At 43.8% G+C, this 10,041-nt stretch overlaps 1 protein-coding gene across 1 annotated transcript in view; it reads left to right on the forward strand.

Annotated features, from left to right (window-relative positions):
* Nucleotides 1-10,041, forward strand: part of SGCD (sarcoglycan, delta (35kDa dystrophin-associated glycoprotein)) — a 298,931-nt gene that overhangs the window by 195,723 nt on the left and 93,167 nt on the right. The gene's annotated exons all lie outside the window — the stretch shown is intronic.

The raw sequence follows: 10,041 nt of genomic DNA on the forward strand, positions 1-10,041 counted from the left end.
CTAAAATTCTTTAAAGGATTGAATGAAATAATCTATGTAAAGTGGGTAGTAAGTTGGCTAACAAATAAGTGTTCATGAAGTGCTGGCTGGAAATTACTATTTGTTCTCAGCATTATTAGTTTCACTAAGCGTCTCCTTTCTCCTCCATCACTGCTGTCCTCCTCCTGGTCACCGCCTTTGCCCTCAGTCAATCAGCTTGTCTGGTCTGTTTCTCTCTCTCCTACTCTCCCTCTCCCTCCCCATCAATCATCCCACCCTCCACTCTCCCACCTGTATGTGTCCCTGACTTCCCTATCACTGTCACTGGCCCCATTATGCTCCCCTGTCAGTCACAAAACTTCAGCATCATCCTGACCAACATCAGACTCAGCAGAATCGTAAGATGGAAGTGGCTGTCCTGAGGGGGTTCTATGGAAGTGAGAATTCAGGGCGCAGAGGCAGAGAGTGGAGGACAGCTAATCCCTGGTCAGGTGCCCCCTGTGGTATGAACTGGAACAACACTCTGTCATCTTGCTTTTTCCATCTATAATATGAGAGTTGGTTGTCTAGAGAAGAAGTTCAAATTTTTTTAAATTCAGCAACAAAGTCTTTTAAAAATAAAATTTTATACCAAACTCCAATAAATAAAATATATGAAAGGCCAGGACTGCTCTGGGTTGTGGGTGGGGCTTTGGAGGGGCAGAGGTCAGACATTAGAGTCATAGCTGCAGAGTTTCATTCTTTCCCCCTTTATGTACTACCTCTTAGTGCTTATTTTTAAAACCTCTTAAGTGCATGGTCTTTAAAAAATAAAGTCTGTTGACCACTTGTTGTGATCCAGGTACCATGCTTCCTATGCATTCTTCCATTTACATCTGTGAGGTAGGCACCAATTTTACAGGTGACAGAACTCAGCCCTGCACAGTAAAGGCTGAGAGCCAGGAGTTCTGAATGCAGACTGCTTACTTGAAAGCATTATACTTTCCTGCCTCCTCAATTGTATCCCATATTCAGATGAGTAAACTAAGGCTTGAAAAAAATGAAGAAAGTTGCCCAAGATCACGTTCAAATCCTTGCCTATGGACTCCAGCCTCAATGCACTTAACTGCATGTAAATATGTTAGTTCTAAGACCCTTTCCAGCTCTCACAGTTAATAGGTTTTCCCTATTATTTGTAGAAATGGCACTTTCCATGGTAGTGCTAGATTTGGGGCTTTAATCATACACACACACACACCACACAAACTTCAAGCTGTTCTCTTATTCAAGACTACTTTGCTCTACCAGCTGTAAAGTAATTGCCCAGGGGAAAGAGTGATGGTATCTCATGCCAAGATCCTTTTGTACAAATGGTGTTTGGCACTTCCCATTAGTTTCTTAGTGCTTCATGAATCAACTCGCTGCTTTTAAATCTGACTTTGCAGAGATACCGAGTAATTGTAGATGTCCCAACCCTTTGGTTGAATCTTAGTGTACAAAACTATACTGGTATCGCTTAAGAACTTTCCTCCACCCACCCCACCACTATGCAGACTAAGGGCTAAAAAATTATTGTAGTGTTTGGTCTCTTCAAGGCAGGTGGATGTTGTTGTAATTGTTACTTATGCTTGTGGTGGGTCTCTTCGAGATGATTTAGGATAAAATCTGTCTCTCTCCGTCATTAGGAGCATTTGTTTTTTATGTAAAGGCATAGAAAGAAAGCATCATGATAAAGACCAGTGCTGAGATTAGGAAATGACCGCCCCACAAATCTCACGTCAGCCTACTCAGTGAAATGAGCCTCGTGGGTTGCAGAAACGAGCTTCCTGTCAGCTGGGAGACCGCCATATGGTGCGGAACAAGAAATTTAGGCAATTTCATCTTCAGCTTAGTGAGAAGTTTGTCTTTTGCCGTGGTCAGCCTGCCAGACTAACCTTACAGAGAGGGCACTGGCTTATCACCTTGATTTATAGAAGAGCAAACTGAAGCACAAAGTGAAATGCAACTTGACCTAAGTTCCACAGGGGAAACTGGTGGAGTCAGGATCTGAACCCAGGCAGTCTTACCCATGACACTCAATGGCCTCTTTCACGGTAACCTTCAACTTCTTCAAATTCCACAGCACGTGGGCATCAGTGTGAGTGGGAAAGAACAGGGCCACAGTTGTTCAGCTATTCCTCTGCTTTTGCCTTCTATATACTCTGTGGTTCCCACAGTTCTCCCACATCTGACTTTCTCTGCTTCCCTCACTGATGCTTCTTTCACCAAATAAACTATGTGGGTTCACACTTGGCATCACATGTAGCCACCCCCACGGCTCAGTCCTAGTTTTTCTCTTTTCACATTTCTGTGGGAAATTACATAGAGTTGCAACATTTGCTCTTTTCAGCTGACCCCCAATTCTGTATTTGCCTTGAACTGTCTTCTCAATTCTCATTCCAAATTCCCAGACAGCCTGGGCTTTTCTGCATGGCTGTCTTTCCATCACTTCGACTTCATCACCTGCAGCTGAACTTATGTCTCCCGACCAAGCTCCCGCCTCTCCAGAACCCACTTCCTTCATTTTCCATGTGGGGCCACCATTCCCCTCATCTCCAAGGCCTTGCTTTTATTTGGGTACCAGACCCTGTCTTTCTTCATATGGGCATGTCTGTACCAATTTTGAGTTTTCCATATTACAAAGATATCTAATTAAGTCTGGCACAAGAAAACTTAGATCTGTAGTCAGGCCCATCAATTACCCAAAAAGGTATCAAATTCGTGTGCAAGATGAGGTGTGGTAGAGTTTAATTTTAATTACAAAACAAAAATATTAAATATGGTACAGGAATGGTCTATTAAGAGCAGCAAGAAAATTCACAACATAGGCCAGTGCATCGAAGAGGCATCTTGGTGGAGACAGCAGGGAAACATAATTTTGATTTTCATTAATGGCCTATTTCATTGAATAATGAATTGAACATTATAGCATTTATAAACAAAGCATAATTATAAGGTGTTATTCTAATTGCTAATTAGGTCTATTTATACTCTAGCTTCCTTTTTTAAATATCGGCTCTAGATGCCACTTGATGCTAATTATCCAAGTTATGTTATCATCAACTGAAAAACGTTTTTAATTAAGTCTAAAGCCATTTAAATTAGCATAAGATTTATAGAACTTTAAATGTGGTCTGATGCTTTTATTATTTTTTTTAGGAAGACATCAGATGATATATTTAGCCTTTTGAATTAGTTTTTGATGAAACATTCTACTGCAACCTGGCAATTGATAATTATGATGAAAGGAATGGGGTGTTCTTAGTAGTATTCGTTCATTAAATGTGCGTATCACATACATATATGATATCTCCGAACCACTACTGTTGGCGTCTTGGAGATGCAGAGATGAAAGTCGCTATTCTATCAGGGAGCTGTCCAATCGGGGAGGTGACACACACATACAGATATCTGAGAGCCCAAGCAGAAGACAAGCTGTTGGTTGGATAGAACAAAGTGACTATAGAATTATAGAGTCCAGCTGTGGTAGGGTGGTATCCAAGAGAGAGTTTACAAAGCTTGTTAAATGAAAGGAGTATTTGAACTAGGTTTGACTATGGATTACGGGAAAAACAGAGAGAGAGAGCGCGTTTGTTTGGTGGATAAAATCACATACATTTATCAGTCAGGACTCAGATGGTTTAAATAATACAAGTCCAACTAGAGCCACAGGAGGGAAGATTTATTGCCTCACGTGATAGAAAAATTCAGCAGCAGACGGCTTCAAGGTAGATTCAGTGGCTCAAATAATGTGACCAAAATTCAGTCTCTCTCTTTCTTATGCCATCTCTCAGCTCTGTTTTCCAATTTGTATTTTGTCTTCAACTCTGCTGGTGAGCAGAGAGAATATTTTCTTACCAATGTAAATCCAATGAAGTCCTATATTTTCCTCAACTGGACTGTCTTAGGCCATGTGCCCATCCCTGGATGAGTTGTGACCAGGATGATGGGGTATGCTTATTAACAAGGCGACCTCGATCATATCTCCTCTGTTAGAGCCTGAAACATTGCTGGAGGTGAAAATGACCAAACTGAAGCTGTCCTACTTCAGGCATGTCATGAGAAGGCGGGTGTTTTGGAAAAGACAATAGTGCTGGGGAAAAGGAAGGCAGCAGGAAAAGAGTAAGACCAAACACGAGATGGATTGACTTCATAAAAGAAGCTGTAGGCACAACTCTGCAGGAGCTGAGTAGGGCTGCTTGGGACAGGTCTTGGTGGACATCACTCACTCATAGGGTTGTCAAAAGTCAGATCTGACTCAATAGCCTGTAACACACAGAGCTAAGATTGGAAATGACTGAGAGTGAGATGGAGGGGGTGACCAAAGGAAAATTGGGATGTTTTTACCAGGACAGGGAATGGATGCTGGGCAAAGATCAATAGAAAATATTCATTATACTAATCAAAGGTATGATCATGAAAAATCATGACCACGTATATGAAACAGTGGAGTCCAGGTTTGTGAAGGCTGTCAGTGGACGATACTGTCTAAGTTCTCTCCCCCTTGCTTGCTCAGCTTCAGTTGCGCTGGCCCCCTTCCTTCATCACCAAGCATGTTTTCACCTTCAGCATTTCTACTTACTCTCCCCTCTGCATAGAATCCTCTTTTGTAGTCTCTGCATAAAAGATCTCTTGCTTTACGGCTCAGCTATGACTTCATCGAAGAGTTCCTTCTTAACCACCTTATAAAAATAGCATGTTCCCACTCTCCATGTGTATACCAGGAACTGGACGAGTGTGGCCTGAGGTTTTGCCCATCACATAACCATGCTCATTTGCATTGTCTGTGGTTGCTTTCACATGACAACAGCACAGGTGAGTAGTTGAAACCAATCACATAGCCCACAAATCCTAAAATATTTATTATTTGGCACTTTACAGAAAAAAAGTCGATTTGTGGTCTGTAACTTTTATTTTCCTTTATTCCTCTTCAGAGCAGTTATCACAACATGACATAGTACATGGACACGTGTTTATTTGCATCCTCTCCTCATTAGAATGGAAGCTTCATGACAACAGGAATTTATATTTTTCAGAGTTTAGACTAGAGCCTGGGTGCATAGTAAGTGCTCAGTAACATTTGTTGCATGAGAGGATTGAAAGATTTTTGACATTGCAATGTTTTCTAAACAATCTGATGGTAGAGAGAAAAGGAGGGAGGGAGAAGCTACACCTAACTTGAGAGAACACGATAATACTTATGTTGAGGGATCATTGGGACTTACTCTAGGATAGAAATAGAAGAGAAAAAATGGGAAAGATCATCTTGAAGGAGAACCAGTGGAAACCTGGTAACTCACTAGATGTGGAGGGTCAAGAGAGGGGAATTGGATGATGCGTGTGCCTTGTCAGTCAGACAGTTATGATGCCATGAACAGAAATTTCTAGGAGCAACAGTAGATTTTGGATTGGAGGTAAATAGTTCATCTTAGATACCCTGGGTCTTACTGCCTGAGGACCTCTCTTAGGGAGAGACCAAGTGTCCAGCAACAATGCCAGCACAAAAGCCTGTAAGAGATGCCTGGTTGAGCAAACAGGTCAGAGTCATCCACACAGATCCAGTAGATGGACCCCAGAGAGGAGATAGCCTGGAGAGCATCCTACAGCAAGAACTTAGAGAAGCTTAGCCAGTGAAGTGTTACCATGGAGACTCCTCCCCAGCCCACTTCTTTCTCAGAAGGAAGCTCCAGGGTGATTTTACAGAGGCCACGACTGCCTCCCAGAGGCATCCTCAGAAGTGGGGGGGGCTATCTCATGTTCTTTGCTTTTCCTAATCCACTCTGCCTTTCACCAAGAGAACGAGCTCCGAGGCTCTAGAGTGGGACAGATCTGGTTCTGCCATCTACCAGCCATGTGATGGTGGCTACGTTCCTCACATCACTTGGGTAATAGTTATAGGTTCTAAGTAAACAACCTCTCCCCCTTTCCGTTTTCTTTGCATTCACCTTATTCTCTCCTTTCTGAAGTTTGTCATCAATGAGTGGAAGGAAGCACAAGAGAGGCTGAAGGATGATAGTAAAAAGTGGAACACGGTTCCTCTTAGGTAGTGGCAAAACCTGAATAATTAGACATCGATCCTCGGGAGCTGAGAGCCTGCCAATCTAATAGGAGCATTTGGGTAACAAACCAGAGAAGCCTGAACCTCGCCAGGACCTCCCCCCACGCTCTGTTAGCTCTCCGTTATCGTTAGCAGAGGAAATCTGCTGGGGATTCAACTATTTAATAAGATCTGCTGGCCGCAGAGTTCTTCTCTGGCACCTCATTCCAAAGTTGGTTTATTATTTACAGGAATAATGCATTAGATCATAAAGATACACTTCCCATAAATAATGTGGCGAGAAAGCCAAATATAAAAGAGTCTCAGATTAACAACCCCAACCTTAATAAACCAGAGAGGCGTGATGAGGAAAAGCACAATTCTGCAACAGAGAAATAATAATGGGGTTTTATCTGAAATGCTTCTGGGAGTACAACTCCCATAATTCTCCAAGAATTAAAAAGAGCCAGTCCCAAAGCCTCGGTGCTTCCACCCCTGAGTTTCATGCATCCATCATCCACCCGTGTGCCCGAAGCTGCCAAGGTTCAGCTTCCGCCCTCAGGCTTCCGGGTTCATTCCTGGCGCAGCAGGAGAAGGCATCTGCTGGGCCCCGCACACTTTTCCCATTGGCAAGAGGCAGATGTGATTTAAGATCAGCATGATGGATTCATCATCCTGGGTAAACATCCCCAGCTGTCCCTGCAGCCTTACCTTAGCAGACCTCTCAGCTGCCCCGCCATTGCCTCCCTCCTCACAAGCGGGGCTGAGGAGAGGAAAAGTCAGTTGGGGACATTCTTGTCAGCTTTCGAGACTGATTAAGGAGTTGATGAGGCTCAGGGTTTGGCTGCTTTGAAGAAAACCAATTCCAGCGCTCACTGAGGAAGGGCTACGTTTCTGTTCTTTTTGTTTGTTTGTGGAACCGACAGGACTTTAATTTCTCTATCAAGCTCTTCTAATGTGCTTTCAGGCATCTGTTGGCTTGTTGTTATCATCAAAGTTTCCTTCTTGCCAGTTACTACCAAGAACAGAGTATTTTCAAACATGGAGACAAACGTCTGCCAGGCCATCTTCGACGTTCAGTGGCTTTTCACGTGGTCTAGGTATTATTTCCTCTTTCATTAATTACATTCACTGTTGCAAAATATTCTCAGGCAATTAAATGGTCACTTGAATTGAACTTTTTTTCTTCCTCCCTGGCAGAGGCCAAGGGGAATGTTGGTGACACTAGGAATTTCATGAGATGACAACATGAATAAGAAACTCTCAGTGTGTCAACTAGGGAAGGAAATTGATTCTATTCTCCTTTATGGGAGGGAGTTTAATTCCGCTTATTTGAGTGGGAGAAAAGGGCGCTGAAATGCTTTCTTTAGCTCCGTATGCTTTCCCCCACATCCTGCTCTACGCTTTGCCGTGTGCCACCCTTCTCATCTTAGCTCCTTTTGTACCCTGGCTTCCCTAGAAATAGTGGAGAAGGTGCTGAAGTTGCATCCAAGCAGAATAAATGGGAGAGAGAGAGAAGAGAGAATATCCAGAACCTTCAGGGCACAGGACAGAAGCAAATGCCTAAGTTTCTCTCCCCTGGACAGTCGTGCAGGACGACAGACGGGTTAAACGGGCCTGGCGTTTGGAGACTGCCTGGATTCCCTCCCAGCTTCAGTGGTATAACCTTGGGCAAGTTTCTGAATTGCTGCATATCTGGATGTGAGGGTATACGAGTGCCTGCAAGTCCTTGGCACAGTGCTAAGCACATAATAAGGGGCCAATGTATGGATGTCTATTACCCATTGTCCTTTCCGCAAATTCCTGTCGAGTGCCATCTGTGCAGCTGTCACCAATCGAAGTTCAATTTCTGGGTAGAAGGACACAGCATAAAAGTTCCCTGATCTGAAATAGGTAATAGGGTGTCAAAGAGGTAAAAGGCTGTCAAAGGTAATAGGATATCACGTAGGTAAAAGGGTGTCAAGTAGGTACAAGGGTGTCAAAACACATGCCCAGTAAAATATTAAAAAGCAGTGAAAATATTTCTTACAAAGGTAAACAAACAATATCAGCTAGTATTTGAGTGTAGTGTGTGCTGAGCAGACTTGGTGAAAAGTGCCGGAGACAGGAACAGGAGCCGAGCCTGCCGAGGGCCCTGGAGAAACTTCCCGGGGCAGAGGCTGACTCAGCAGGTGGAGGGATGTGAGCAGCAGCCTCCCAGGCACAGGACCAGCAGGACAGGGGCCAGGTCCTGCGTGACAGAGGAAGTGGGATGAGCCGCCATGGTTCTTCCAACAAATAAGCATATTTGGATTTGTCTTTTGGGAAGAGATGGTCATTATTAGCATAGAATAAGCAGGAATTGCTTACTTCCCCAAAAGCCTAAGTTAAGGAGCCCACTCTGGGTTCTGCTAGAATAGAGCCTCCCAGGGACTTCTCCCTGTCCGCAGTGTACTGTGCAGGGTGTGGCTGAAATGTTAACGGGAATAGTTGATATGATCTTGAAGTTCTAGGCCAGAGAAGAATCAAGTAAAGTCGGGCACTTAAAGTTAGTTATGATACAAGGATTTTCACGGGTCAGGAAAGAAAGGGAGTGAGTGACTGAAACAGGAAGGCTCTTGGCATTAGGTAAGCCATGGTGTAGGCAGTTCTCACTTTTAAAAAAAAATCAATACATGCAATAAATATTAACTGAGTGCTTACTCTGGCCAACTGCTGTGATGACCAAACGGACACGGGGCCCCTGTCTTTCTGGAACCCACAGCCAAGCAAGAAAGACAGCTGTGTTACACATTTACATGAGGAAAATGTGTCTCATCATGAAGGAAGTACAAGATGTCATGAAAATATACAATTAGGAGATTTTAATCTAATTTAGAAGTAAGGAAAGTCTTCCGCAAGGAAATGATGATCAGGTTGAGGCTGGAAGGATGAATAGGAGTCAGTGAGGAAGAGGGCGTTGGAGGAGCTGAGTTTGGGGCACGTGTACGACATCCTGGGGAGCGTGATCTTCTGGGAAAAGGCAGCTGGACATGGAGGTCAGGGAGCTGAGCACCCAGGCATGAAGAGAGGCAGGCCATAATTGTAATGGGTAACGTTTCTTAAACACTTACTCTATGCTGACACTGTTCAGATCTCTTTACATGTGTTAATTCAATTCTCACAGCAGCCCGCTGAGACAGGTTTTATTATTATGCGCCTTTTACATTTGAGCAAACTGACAAGTAGAGAGCTAAGTTGCCCAAGGTTATGTAGCAAGTTAAATGGCAGAAAGGAGATACCCAGGTAATCAGGCTCTATAGCTTGTATTTCGTTGGTTTGTATAACCCCTTTGTTGAGATATAATTCATATATCAAACGATTTACCCATTTAAAGTTTGAAATTCAGTATTTTAGTATAAAGAACCTATGCTTTTATTACATACACATAGCTACAAATATACATGCACACATAGCTACAAATGTACATATACATTCCTATATTATGTTTCAGATGGGTAAGTATGTTAGATGTATTTATTCTCTATGTCATATAAATATATAGATTTTATGTATATACATATACATGGATCATTATAGAGATGTGTGTAGATGCATCTATAATAATAAAAGCATAGTATGCTAATTAGACCGGACGTCCTTCCGGACGAAGCCGGGGCTGCAGCCGTGGGATCGAGGAAGCTGTGAGGGAGGGATCCAGGCAGCCGCCGCAGCTGCAAAGGCCTACTCTTGCACAAATTTCATGCATCAGGCCTCTAGTCTATTATAAAACCACTAGAGGCCCGGTGCACAAAAATTTGTGCACTGGGGGGGGGAGGGGGGTCCCTCAGCCCGGCCTGTGCCCTCTTGCAGTCTGGGACCCCTCAGGAGATAACGACCTGCTGGCTTAGGCCTGCTCCCAGGTGGCAGAGGGCAGGCCCAATCCCTAGGTGCAGCCCCTGGTCGGGCTCAGAGCAGGGCCGATTGGGGAGTTGGGGCGCCGCCCTGTCATGCACAGAGCAGGGTGGATCGGGAGGTTGCGATGCCAC

The sequence above is a fragment of the Myotis brandtii genome, unplaced genomic scaffold (assembly GCF_000412655.1).
Source record: "Myotis brandtii unplaced genomic scaffold, ASM41265v1 scaffold32, whole genome shotgun sequence".
Classification (NCBI taxonomy): domain Eukaryota; kingdom Metazoa; phylum Chordata; class Mammalia; order Chiroptera; family Vespertilionidae; genus Myotis; species Myotis brandtii.